The sequence below is a fragment of the Myodes glareolus genome, chromosome 25, assembly GCF_982192425.1.
Source record: "Myodes glareolus chromosome 25, mMyoGla1.1, whole genome shotgun sequence".
NCBI lineage: Eukaryota > Metazoa > Chordata > Mammalia > Rodentia > Cricetidae > Myodes > Myodes glareolus.
In genome coordinates, this window is record NC_142050.1 from 30,960,278 (window position 1) to 30,973,864 (window position 13,587).

Consider the following 13,587-nt stretch of genomic DNA (forward strand, 5'->3'; position numbering starts at 1 on the left):
ATGCTCGGGTGGACTTCCTATTGCCTCCCAGGCCTGGAAGGGTTGGTCAGGGAAAGGCAGGAATGTACCTACAGATGCCTCTACGACTTGCCTGGGGCTTTTCTGTCTGTGCCGAAGGAAGTCTTCTTTCCATGGTGGTTGCTAAACCAACAAGGGGGACCATTTGGGGGATGAGATGTCATCATTACTGTCACAATCAAACAGTTTATCAGAGAAAGAAAACCAGACGGATCCTACGTGACAGTCACCGACCCCTGAACATAGCCAAGTCTGGTCTTTAATGATATGAGCTCTGAAACCCCTCCCTCACCTTGTATTTGCCCTTAGGTGAACTGGGACGGCTCTCTCACTTGCAGTCAGTAGAGCCTTGACGAATTCTACACTTAATTAACCTTAAGAGTTACAGCGTAATGGTTAGCTTCTCTTGAAGTTAGGTCCAGAGTCCCTTTCCCACAGTGCCTGGCATGACGTTGAATTATTTTCATGGAGACTAGCCTTCGGCTGAGAAAGTACCCTCAGCTTCCGGGGCCTGGGAAGCCATAGCCCACCAGGAGTCAGGTATAGACCCTTCCAGTTTGCTCCAGGACAACTCCACAGAGTCAGTCACTCAAGGCCTGGACCTGACCTGTGGCGGGACAAGCCAGGCTTTGCCTGAGGCCACAGTTGTACTCAAAAACCCGCTCCTTTTCTTCATGTTCCTTTTGAGAATTTTCCAGATGACTCTTTCTTTGAGAGAGTGCATGCCGCCAAATCCCTGCCTTGGCCTGAGCTTTTAGGAAATACAACCCAAGATAAGAAGTCTTAATTTTTTTTTTCTTAACTTGTTTTTATTTTATTTTAAATAAAAACATGTTGCTTAGGTAAGAAGCAAGAAGGTATGACAGTTTTTTGCTTTTTTGTGGATTTTTTTTTATGTTGTTGTTGTTTTGAGACAGGGTTTCCCAGTAGCTATGGAACCAGTCCTACAGTTTGCCCTGTAGACAAGGCAGGGATCAAACTCACAGAGATCCGCCTGCCTCTGCCTTTCGAATGCTAAGATTAAAGGCATGTGCCACCACTGCCTGGCTTGTGACAGAGTTTGAACTAATGAACATTAGTTAAAGTCCCTGACAAGACTCTTTCCACCCGCTTTTGTAATTCTCTTAGCATGTATCTTATCAATGTGGGTAATATTTGGTGCTTTTCAAACTTTAAGCACAGTCTATTGGCACCACACTACGGCAAAGAGCGTGGTGCATACACCCATCCTTTGCTGTTATTCACCCTGACTCTTACCATTGCATTGTACCAGTATACTTTTGATGCAACACTTGATGCTTTTTATATTACTGTGACCATTATGATTTATAAATAACTATAGTTCATCAAGTTGAAGATTGCCACCAAGAGGAAGGCATCAAGAAAAAGTGTTATGGGGCCAGAGAGATGGCTCAATGGTTAAGAGCACTAATTGCTAGTCCAGAGGACTCAAGAATGTGGCAACTAACAACCATCTGTAACTCCAGCTCCAGGGACTCAGATGTTCCCTTCTGGCCTCCACGGTATTGCACACATGTGGTGCACAGACGAACATGTAGGCAAAACACCCATATGTAGTGTGAGGGCCGGCTTGTTGGGGTATCTGTTCCCGCCCACTACCCCACAGCCGGCAAGTCCCAGAGAAAATCAATCACACAGAGATCTCTATAAGTTAAAAAGCTGACTGGCCCTTAGCTCTGGCTACTTATTAGTTCTTATGACTTATCTTAACCCATTATTCTGATCTATGTTAGCCATATGGCTTGGTACCTTTTCCAGCTGTCAGCTCACATGTTGCTTCTTCGGTGATCTGGGCAGGAATGGCAGAGGGAGCTTCCTGCTTCCCAGAATATTCCTGTTCTCATTGCCCCGCCTCTACTTCCTGTCTGGTTGACCCACCTCTACTTCCTGCCTGGCCAATCAGCGTTTTATTAAAATACATGATTGACAGAATACAGACAATTCTCCCATACCACCCATACATACAGAATAAAAATAAATTAAAATACCAAGATGTTAAGAGTAAGTATTATTTTATAGACTACCACAAAGAAAAGCATGGCATTCCACAAAGTTGTATTCATCCCAGTTTATAAAGTAAAAAACATGGGGAAAAACCTCCAATTTAATCATTCCACATCCTGTATGCAACTAGAATGTCAAACCCATAGAAGAAAAGACCTATTCACCATTGCAACCATAATAACACACATAGTAAGAACATAATAAAGAGCCAGAGAGTGAATACACAAATCCCAGTTCTTACTGAACTCAGCAGTTCACGGGTCACTATGACGTAGCTTGCTGCTTGTGTAGCCAATTTGTCAAGTTTTCTAGAAACTTTTCATTAGTAGTGTTAAAGAACATACAGGCAATAACTTAGCTCAGAGAGCGTAAGTGATCTTCTTTTCATTTCCAATTAGGTATTCATTCCATAGAGTAGGAATAAGTGTTCCGGAAGAGGTTTGACTGAAGAAACCCGAACTGAAGTACTGAACAGTGGTCCAACATCTCAAGCTTACTTTCCTTATAAGGGAGGGACAAACGGATAGGAAAGCGACTGATTGGTTAACAGTGAGTTGCTCCAGGTCTATACAAGGATCACCACAGAAGGACATTCAGTGCTGTGCCAATTGATGCTGGTCTGTTGACAGAAAATTGGACTGTTATCTTTCTCCTGATTTCTTAAAAGTACCAAGAGTATCTGGGTTTCCTTTTGGTGACATGGGATTTACACATGGATGACTCCATTTTCAATTTTAGATTGCTCTCTTGGGTTCGATAGCCAGGCCCCATACTGCGACCTCCTGTGTGTGGTTTTCATACTAACTCTCAAATGTTGAACAACATTGGTTCCAATTCATTCATCGTGCCCTCTTCTCTCTAACACTTCAGCCCCATTTTCTCGTGGAGTTTTGCCTCCTGGAGCCCCTCCCTGTGCAAATTCTCACATCATTCCCTCAACTGGGAATACCCTTTATTGCTCTCTTGAGCGAGGTGGACTTTTCTCATGGCCCCTCTCTTCTTCCTTTGGGTTCCTACCCACTTCTCACTGCACACATCCTCCACTGTCTTCCTGCACCAGCTCCTCCTGCTCCCAGGGTGACTGCAAATCTGAAAATATCTTTGCCCTAGTATCACATTTGATTTATAATTTAAGCACGGTAAAGACTCACAGGGTTAGAATTATCTTTTATTAAAGGTTTCCCAGGCTCCATGGAGAAGGAAGAGTTCCTCCACTACTGGGAGAAACTGGGCTAGTCTCCTCTGCTAATTGTCTATCACACTTCTAGCTTCCTGCCGTTTTCTAAAAATGTCTTAAAGTCTATTTATTCTTGCTTCATTTCCTATCCTTTTGGCCTTCTAAGTTCCACTTTAAATTATTTACTTTTGTTTTTAGTTACATGTATGGGTATGGGGGACACACACATGCATGCAGCACGCGTAGAGGCCAAAGGGGGCACTGAATCCCCTGGAGCTGGAGTTAGAGGTGGCTATTAGCACCAGGATGTAGATTCTGAGAACTGAACCAGCCTCTCCAGAAGAGCAGTATGTGAGGTTAATCTTGGAGCCATCTTTTTGTTCCCACACCTTTTTAATTTTCATCTTTAAATTCCTTTACTCTGCATTATTAGTATGTTCAAAAAATATGGCCCAGTCCCCAAAAGTGCATGTCGCCTTTGCACCAGGGCCATGAACATCTTTGCACCAGGGCCATGCACATCTTTGCACCAGGGCCATGCACATCTTTGCACCGTTCTCATTTTGGAGCATGTGCTGCTGAGGTGAGCACTTTAGTGGGTTTCTAAAGAAGAGATCATTTCCAATCAATATTCAACATGGTGATCTATTTTTAAATAACATTTCCTCATTTAAAAATCAATACACATTTATTGAATAAAACACAAATAAGCAAAAATAGGAAAATTAAAATGACCTCTAATAGCACTGCTGAGAGACAATAACCACTAATAGGGACTATATTTTTCCAGCATCATTTTCGTAATGTCCCCCACACAAAGAGCTGTTGCTATCGTCGCTGGCTACCACCTTCATTCCTAGAAAGCGTGTAGGAAGGGTTCTGTGACAGCGGGTCCTTTGTTGAGCAGTGCATTGGGAGAAGGAGTTCGATGTGCTGGTAGATGTTGAGGGAGAGCTGATAAATCTTCACAATAGTCTGATAAACGGAGACAAATGTGCACAGGACAGAAGGAAAAGTCAAGATGGTATAGTCATACAAGCCACAATATGAACATACCCCCAAGACACTAAGAGAAGTAAAAGAAGCTGGGCATATTGCATGGTTTCTATGAATTATCTACAGCAGGTAAACTCACTAAGACAGAAAACAAACAGGTGACAATTAGGGCCTAGAGGAAGGGAATAGGCAGTAACTGTTTAATGGATTTGGGTTGCCTTTTAAATTGATAAAGCTGTGTTCAGAATAGATTGAGGCATTATTTGTACAAATTATGAATGTGCTAAATGCTATCAAGAGACATACTTTAAAATAGTTGATTTTGTATTATATGAATTTCTACTTCAATGGAGGGGGAACCCTAAACATTATCTTTAGTGACCACATACTGTTCCATTGTGCGGCTGGACTATAATTTTTAAAAATGAATCCTTCATTTTTGACATGGAGATTATTTCTAAATTTTCCTTGTTATGAAAAGAACTATAGCAAATAACCTAACAGCTTAATATTTGCACTTATCTCCCTCTAGAATTTTTTTTCAAGCAGTAGCCTATTTAGATAATTTTTTTCAGTTTGCCCTTCAAAAAAAAAAACACTTTAAAAGACTTGATTCATGCACTCAAAGGAAATTATTTGTAACAATACGTTTTTTATAACTTTTCAGAGTGGAGCCCTAATAAAATTATGCAGATCTCCCAACTCTGCCCTATCCTTGACAGCCAGAGCACACTCATAACTTTACATAACTTCTACACGCATACAGTTCTATGTTCTAAACCGGCTGTAGGTTAATTTATGCACCTGAAAAAGAAGTGCGAACTTTTTAAAAATTAACTAACCCTTCCCCCATCATAATATGATTTGAACCATCAGAAAGGGGTAGGGGTGGGCTCTTCACTGGCCTGAAGCTGGAAATTAAGGTACTGTGGCTGTCGGCCAGCTCCAGTAAGTTACCTCTTTTCCTCTAGTACTGGGGTTACACTCATGTGCCACCAGGCCCAGCTTCTTCCGTGGGCATCAAGCCCTCATCGGTGTTCTCCTGATTGTATGGGTGGTGTGGGAGAATTATCTGTATTCTGTCAATCATATATTTTAATAAAACACTGATTGGCCAGGCAGGAAGTATAGGTGGGTCAACCAGACAAGAAATAGAGGCAGGGCAATGAGAATAGGAGAAGGCTAAGAAGGAGGAAGCCCATTCCTCCATTCCTGCCCAGACCACAGAGAAGCAAGATGTAACCTGCCCCCCGCTGGAAAAGGTACTGAGCCATATGGCTAACACAGACAAGAATTATGGGTTACCATAAGATGTAAGAATTAGTTAATAAGAAGAATGAGCTAAAGGGCCAATCAGTTTTATAACTTATGGAGATCTCTGTGTGATTTTCTTTGGGACTTGCTGGTTGTGGGGTACCAGGTGGGACAGAAACCCCAACAAGTCAGACCTCATGTTACATATGGCAAGCATTTTAGCAACTGAGCTATTTCCCTTGTTCCTTATTAACTGATTAATTAATTTATACCCTATTTTTAAAAAATCGTTTTGTAGCCAGGCATGGTGGTACACAAATTGGGAAGCAGGGGCAGACAGATCTCTGTGGGTTCCAGGCCAGCTTGGGTCTACATAATGAATTCCAAGACAGCCAGGACTAAAGACTCTGTATCGAAAGCTAAACAAAAGAAAATCACCTTGTGTGTATTTGATGTGTATATGAATGGTAGGTGTTCACACACGAGTGTGTGCATGTATGTGAGCAAGTGCACCCATGCCATGGCACCCATTTGGAAGTCAAAAGACAGTCTTGGCCTCAGTCTTCACCTTTTTTTTTTTTTTTTTTTTTTTTTTTTTTTTTTTTTTTTTTTTTTTTGGTTTGAGACAGGTTTCCTTGGTTTGAGTCAGGTTTTCTTGTTGGTCTCTGCCGAATATACCAAGCTGCCTGGCCCACAAGTCTAGAACCCCACCTGCACCACCATCTCACTGTGGGAATACCAGGTTAACAGACATGTATCCCACATCCAACTTTATGTGAACTCTGGGGATCCACTCAGGTACCGAGGCTTATGTGCCAAATACTTTACCACCTAGCCATCTCCTACATCTCCTTTCTGTAACATGAGGGGAGCCTGCTTGTTTGGGGGTTTCTTTCCCGCCCTGCCCCCAAGTTGTTTAGTCCCAAAGTAAATGACACAGAGGACTCCGTAAGTTATAATGCTGATTGACCCGTTAGGTCAGGCTTCTTACTGGCTAACTCTCACATCTTGATTAACCCATTATTCTGATCTATGTTAGCCATGTGTCTCAGTACCTTTTTCAGTGGGGCAGCTCACATTCTGCTGCTTCGGTGGTCTTGGCAGGAGTGGGAGGAATCAACTTCCTCCTCCCCAGAATTCTCCTGCTCTCCTTGCATCATTTCCACTTCCTGTCTGGTTTTCCTGCCTACACCTCCTGCCTGGCCAATCAGCGTTTATTTAAAACATGATTGACAGAATACAGACAATTCTCCCGCACCACTTCCCCCTCTTTTTTCTGAAAAAAAAAAGGAAAATATTCATAGTCAATTTTTTGGGAATGTGGGCATAGTATTCCAGCCTACTTCCTGCTGGTTGGGGGCGCTGATAATCTTAAGGGGACCTAAAGAAAATTTAGAGTTATAATCAAGTCCTGACTGAAGTATCCTGTGAGTCTTGATCATCTCAGGCAGCAGTCTTGAATCTGTTCTGGATGAAGAACTCAGACATCTGGGCCATCTGTTCCTACCAGAGATTTTTCAGGTGGCCTTCCTTGATCAAAGGTGATTTTTCTTAACTCTGAATAAATCCAGAGCCTCTCGTTTTCTGTGGAAACAAAAGCAAAATCTCTTCTCCAAAGTAACATACCTTTTGACTTCAATTTTGAAGCCAAGGTATTTTCAAAATACCTATCTTGGATTGATTCTGCAGCATTTATAAGCAAATATCTTTTAGCAGCTGTTGCTCCTTCCTCAGCATTTAAACAATTTAAAGAGAGCATTATACCAAACAGTATCAAGATTCTCCGTGTATTTTCTATCTTTATGTGGCTTTATTTTAACCTCTATTTCTTTTATTTTTGCTTTTTAACTTTTGGCTTTTTGAGACAGGTTCTCTGCATATCTTTGTCCTGGAACTCCCTCTGTAGAACAGGCTATCCTTTAACTCCCAGAGATCCGTCTGTCTCTGCCTCCCCTATGCTGGGATTAAAGGTATGTACCACCACACCCAACTACTCTCTTTCTTTTTTTTTTTTAATTTTAAGGTTTTAAACCTTTTTTTTTAAAGCCTGCATATATTTTTAACACATTGTAAACCATTTCGAGGTTTTCTTCCTCTTTGAATCTCTCTTTACTGTATATCTCTCTTTTTCTGACCACATGGGTCTTTAATTTGTTAAGGAATATGGAGAAGACAACACTCAAAAGATCTTAAGGCGTTTCAAGGCCCTTGCCAGGAAGCAAGTTGCAACAGTGTTTCCATAGTCAGGACTGCCTGCTTGAAAGAGTCAAGAGTTTTCCCTGGCAGGAGGGCCCAGAAAGTCAGCATTTTAAAACAGCGCAGCTTTTTTCCTGCTAGGGCTGAAAACTGAAATGCTTTACTCTAATCTTTCCCAAGCGTTCCCAGGCTTTCTGTGGATTCAGTTATCCACGTTGGGTGCGCCATTCTGTAACATAATGGGGGCTGGCTTGTTTGTTTGTTGGGGTTTCTTTCCCGCCCTGTACTCCACAGCCAGCTTGTTGGGGTTTTCTGTCCTGCGTGGCCCCCCGAGGCTGTTTAGTCCCAAAGTAAATGACATAGAGGACTCCGTAAGTTATAATGCTGATTGGCCCGTTAGGTCAGGCTTCTTACTGGCTAACTCTCACATCTTGTTTAACTCATTATTCTGATCTATGTTAGCCATGTGGCTCAGTACCTTTTTCAGTGGGGCAGCTCACATCCTGCTGCTTCAGTGATCTGGCCAGGAGTGTGAGTAATCAACTTCCTCCTCCCCAGAATTCTCCTGCTCTTCTTGCATCATTTCCACTTCCTGTCTTGTTTTCCCGTCTACACCTCCTGCCTGGCCAATCAGCATTTATTTAAAACATGATTGACAGAATACAGACAATTCTCCTGCCATCCACTCAGGTCCCAATGCTTATGTGCCAAGTACTTTACCACCTAGCCATCTCCTACATCTCCTCTCCGTTTTGTTTCAATTATCATTTAATTCTGTCTTCCCTTTATGAGGAAATAGGATTTATAAAGGTAGACAATTTCCATGTATTTTGTTCACAAAGACTACATTGCCCATAGTAGGTATTTAGCGACTGCATGAAAACACTGGGCAAATAAAGTTCTTCTATATTTATTACTTTGCATGTGAGACTGTAATTATCCGTTAACTTAACTCCTGATTTTGCTACAATGTATATTACTTTCTTTCTCCACCTGCCACAAGTTGCTTGACACACATCTGCTCACTATTTGTGGACTAGATGGCGTAGATAAAACAAGACCAAGCTGTCACTCGACCGATGAGATCACCAAGGTTACACCCCTCGCTGCAAAAGTACGCAGTAAGTACATGGGAAGGTCACAGTTAGACCCTTGCTCTTCTGTGTCTCTGCTGTGCCACCTCAGTCCTTCCCAGCTCTGCTAGGGTTAGTTAGCAGTCCGCTGGGTTTCCAATGCACATTTGTTGAGACAAGGACAAAGCAGTGAGCTTCTTTGAACTCCCACAGTGCTCGGGCCAGGGCATGACATCCATCACACTTATTCAAGAAATGTTTGTGGTTTGAGTGTTCAATAAAAAAAAATTATTGTTGTTAGCATTGTTTCCACTTTTAATGACAGAAATGATAATAACCTCCCAGCAGTCTGCTTTAAATAGGTTCAAGACACTGAAACACAATTTTAACAGTGTCTTTCATCAGCTCGCTCCCCGGAGAGATGAAATGAGTTCATAATGAGATTCCTGCAATGAGTCAAAAAGCAGAAGGAAGGAATGCAGGGCTTGGCTGCAGTAGGCACAGATGCTTTGCTGCCATTTGGGAGACCATTTTCCCTCTGGTATTCAGAGCTGGCCTCTGGCCACGAGGGACAGACAACATCAGCAAGTCAATGCTGAGTCTGTCTTCTCTTTTCCGGGCATCGTCCCTGCAGGGCCAAGCTATCTGCAGTGGGGAACTGGTAGCGAACAGATTGTTGACTCTGAATGCATATCCTTTGCTACCAGCTCATGGACACCACGGCTTCTCTGAATCCCCCACGGAATAGCACACTGGCCAGTTGGCAGCAGGACAATGGGTTATTTTACAGTAAGACACAATCTCACCTCTTCCTGCCTGGTTTTGAAATTGCTGTCTAGCTGAGAATGACCTTGAACTCCTGAATCTCCTGCCTCCATATTCCAGGGGCTGAGATGAAAGGCATATACCACATGGCTTGGTTTCTGAAGGCTCATTTCAAGGTTCTGTTGTGAGTGTGTCATAACTGCTTGATTTGGAAGTGTGGGTTAACACTACTGAGGTTTTAAGTTTTGGTGGCAAACATGTTAGTTCCATAAACGTGGCAAGAGACAGTCTAACAAGAGCTAACAAGGGCTAGCAAGGGCCACCAAAGCCACTGGATGAGGTGAGGGAGCAGACCATTCTTTCTCATCTACAACAAATATATCACTAGGAAAAGGAAGAGTAAACACACAGGAAAACATTGAGAGGCCACCCAAGTCCTCACCCAGGGACACCAAGGTCACTGCTCATGTCGGAAAGGCTTCTAACAGGCTCCCTGTTAGCAGTCCTTCAGAGATGCTATGCAAAGACAAACTATCATACTACTGTCCTATCTAGGTGCTAATTGACAACTTGGCAGGATCTGGAACAGAGGCTCTCAACCTGTAGGTCATGACCCCCTGAGGTAGCGTATTAGAATTAGCATTATGATTCGAAACAGTAGCAGAATTACAGTTATAAAGTAGCAACAAAGCAATCTTGTGGTTGGGGCTGCCACCGCATGGAGAATTGTACTAAAGAGTTGAAACATTAGGAAGGGCGAGAACCACGGACACACCAGCATTCATCACTCTCTGCTTCCGGATGCAGACACAGTGTGATTGCCACCTCCTGCTCCTGTGTTTGAGACTGCTTTCCCATTACGAACTGTATCCTCTCAAACTGTAAGCTAAGCCCTTTTTCCCTTGAGCTGATTTTTAATTTTCTTTTTTTTTAGGTAACTTATCGCAGCACTAAGAAAAGTAACTGATATAGGTGCATTCTTAAGTCGGAGCATCCAAGGTTCCATCCTAAATGACTCTTCAACATAAATAAATGAATGTCCCCATTTCTGGGGTGCCTGGTGACTGTCATATCCAGTCTATATCTTATATTTCAAGTCATGAAGCCACTTAACCTTCGTACCAGGGTGAAGAGATTAGTTCCTCCATGTGGGAGACTCTATGCTTGCTCTTGGTACCCTTTTTGAGGTCACATTGGTACTTTATTACATCCCTCCTCCCAAACAACACAATAATAAGCTATGAAAATAACTCAAACACCAGCGATGTGTCTCCATAGAGGGTAAAGACACTTGTCGCGTAAGCTTGGTAGCGTGAGTTTGATCCTCAGAACCCACATAAATGTGAAGAGAGAGACCCAGCTCCACAAATTGTCCTCTGACATTCAAGTGTGTTGTGAAATATGTACTCAGCCACATACAGCACCCCCTCTCATATATACACACGTGATCGCAATAAAGAAAGAAACACTAAATGTAAACTAACACTTCCAAAGCACCAACTGGTTGCTTAAACTTCACCAGTTTTCATTAAGAGACAGAGAAAAGCACTAACCTGACAGGTAACCAAAATCTCAGAAAGAACCCCTGGAATTTCTTCTCAGCAACCCGCCGATGTGCTCCACAGCCGCTCACCTCGTGCTTCTTCAAGCTTCTTCAATTTGCAACACTGCAAAGAGCTTCCCTGGGCATCCATCTTCCTTAGGAGGGAGAAGAACCGAACATGGCCACTGTTCCTCTCTGTCACAACAAGTGACGGGGGTGATTCACGTAAGTGTTGAGTGCGGGTGGAGGTACGGTGGCACCAAGGACAGCAATGTTTGCTCTGGCCTTCTGGGCAAAGGGCTAAGACCCTGGCTAAAGTTGGACACGATGCTACCAGCTGTAATTTCAATGCTCTAGAGGCAAATAAGGCAGGAAGATTATGTGTTCAAGGACAGCCTGGGCTGTGTAGTGAGATCTCCGCCAGCCTGGTCTGTATAGTGGGACCTAGTCTTAAAAAAAAAAAACAACAACAAAAAAAAACAAATAGAATATCCTGACCAGACATGCCCTGACTAGAAGCGCCCTGACTAGGCATGCCCATGGTCAGATCATCCTTTCCTGATCTCATAAGTAGAGTGATGTCACCTCCTCTGCAGAATGTGGTTATTGATGAAAAAGCAGTAATGAAGGTATTATTAGTTGCAGTAAAACTACACTGTTTTTTTTTTTCCTGGAGATTCTGTTATCCTTCCCAACCCCACAGCTTCTAGTGGTTGCCATTTGGAATCAATGTTTCTTCCACCCCCATCCCCATTCCCCCAGACACTCAGGAAATATCAACCTCCAGACAATGGATTCCCTGGAAGTATGAACACATCATGAACTACGAGCTATGAGGACATCACGTCAATCTATGCACTGCTTGCCACTTCCCCCGCCCCCCATTCCTCTCCTGTTTCTAAGAAAACAAAGCATTGAAACTCAAAAGCATCCCTTTTCTATTCCAAGTATAAATATTTCTTCACTGAGAATGCTTTTTTTTTCTCAAGGTTTCCAAGGAAAGTGTAGGGAAACATAGCCACAATGGTAAATTGAGTTATGTTTGAGTGGATCAAGGCTGACTCATAGGTGAAAGGAAAAAGGTAGTAATGTATGATATCTTTCTTTTTAATCAAAATGATTCTCAAAGGATTTTTACCCAGTGAGTTTCCTATTAGCTTGACACCAGATTTCAGTCACGCTCACGCAGAAGACTAAACGGAGAATGCGATCTGGAGGACATTCCTCTTCCCTCCCTCAGCTCTGCAGGAGACATTATGCTGACGGCGGGAAGATGGACTTCTGTCTGGGCATTTGTTGCCACTAAGAGAAAGAGAAAAAAAAAACAAGACATTAGTAGGTGGAACTTTTCTTTCATACCAAATTCTATTGCACAGACCTTCGAAAAGATGTTGCTTCTCAGTCTCATTTTCACAAAATTCATCTTAAGGCTTTAGACACTCAGAGCTACCTGCACAAGACCCCTAAATGTCCTAGCATCCAATGTGGGCTTTCAAAATCCCTTTCTAGACTGCCACTTTCATATTTGCTAGACCTGTTGATTGTACAACATGCCAACACATGAGTCCATCTGTCACAATGGCATGGTGCCCTTTCTGCAGGGCAGCGTGCCAATATCCACCAGCCTCAGTGCCAGCCAAAGTGGCATTAGCCACAATGTCCTGCGTGACATAATAAACTGTAGACTAATGTTGCAAGAAGATCTTCCTGGGAAAGGGCAGAAGCTGCCAAGTGAAGAGCACACTGCTCACCAGGAAGTCTTGTGTGACCCAGCTCATCACAGACCCCAGTCCATGGGTGGCGTAAGTCCGTCTGTGTGGCGCTTTGCCGATGGAAGCAATTCTTCCTCTGCAGGGAACCTCATAGTGTGGACAGAGTACTCACGGGAGAGACCTGGCTGCAGCCAGAACACCCAGATGGCAATCAAGCATCCTAGTGTGCCGAGACAGGGATTTCTTGGCATGTAGGATGTTCAGTATCAAAAAGAAGAGTCTCAGACAAACTAGGAAGAATTGACCGCCTTGCCGTGTTTCTATCCAGGGCCCCAAGAGGCAATTATTTTCTGTCTTGTGTCTCTGTCCAGCTTTGTTTCCATTTCTACTTTCATAGTGGGGATTTTGAAATCCACACCCTAGTATAATCTCCTCCGTTAGAGTGGAGATAGAATACATTCACTCCTTTCTAAGAATAAAGCAGAAGTAAAGGAATGTCACTTATAAGATTATCTTAGAGAAAAGGCAGTGATTTCTACCCTGGTCTCTCCTCTTTTTCCCTTCCTTCCTTTCCCCTCTCCTCCCCTTCTTTCCTTTCCCTTTTCTGTCTCTCCCCTCCCTTGTCTTCTCAGCAATTCTCTTTGTCCTACCTTTGCTTTCCCCATCTGCTCTTTTCCCTTCTCTTCTCTGAAGGCAGCCAGCTTTCATGTTGGGATCATCTCTATGGAGAAGACCATATGGCAAGGAACTGATTTTTGTCTCTGTAAAAGTAGAGGGGAAGGAGAGAAAGAGATCCAAGAATATTGGGGGAGGGGAGACAGACAAGCA

At 43.0% G+C, this 13,587-nt stretch overlaps 1 long non-coding RNA gene across 1 annotated transcript; it reads right to left on the reverse strand.

Annotated features, from left to right (window-relative positions):
- Positions 1–1,936: 1,936 nt before the first annotated feature.
- On the reverse strand, positions 1,937–12,588 carry LOC146889463 (uncharacterized). The gene is made up of 3 exons (XR_014999922.2): positions 12,186–12,588; positions 11,058–11,202; positions 1,937–4,195 (listed from the first exon to the last, which is right to left on the reverse strand). It is a non-coding gene; the product is annotated as an uncharacterized LOC146889463 (long non-coding RNA).
- Between the last annotated feature and the right edge of the window lie 999 nt (positions 12,589–13,587).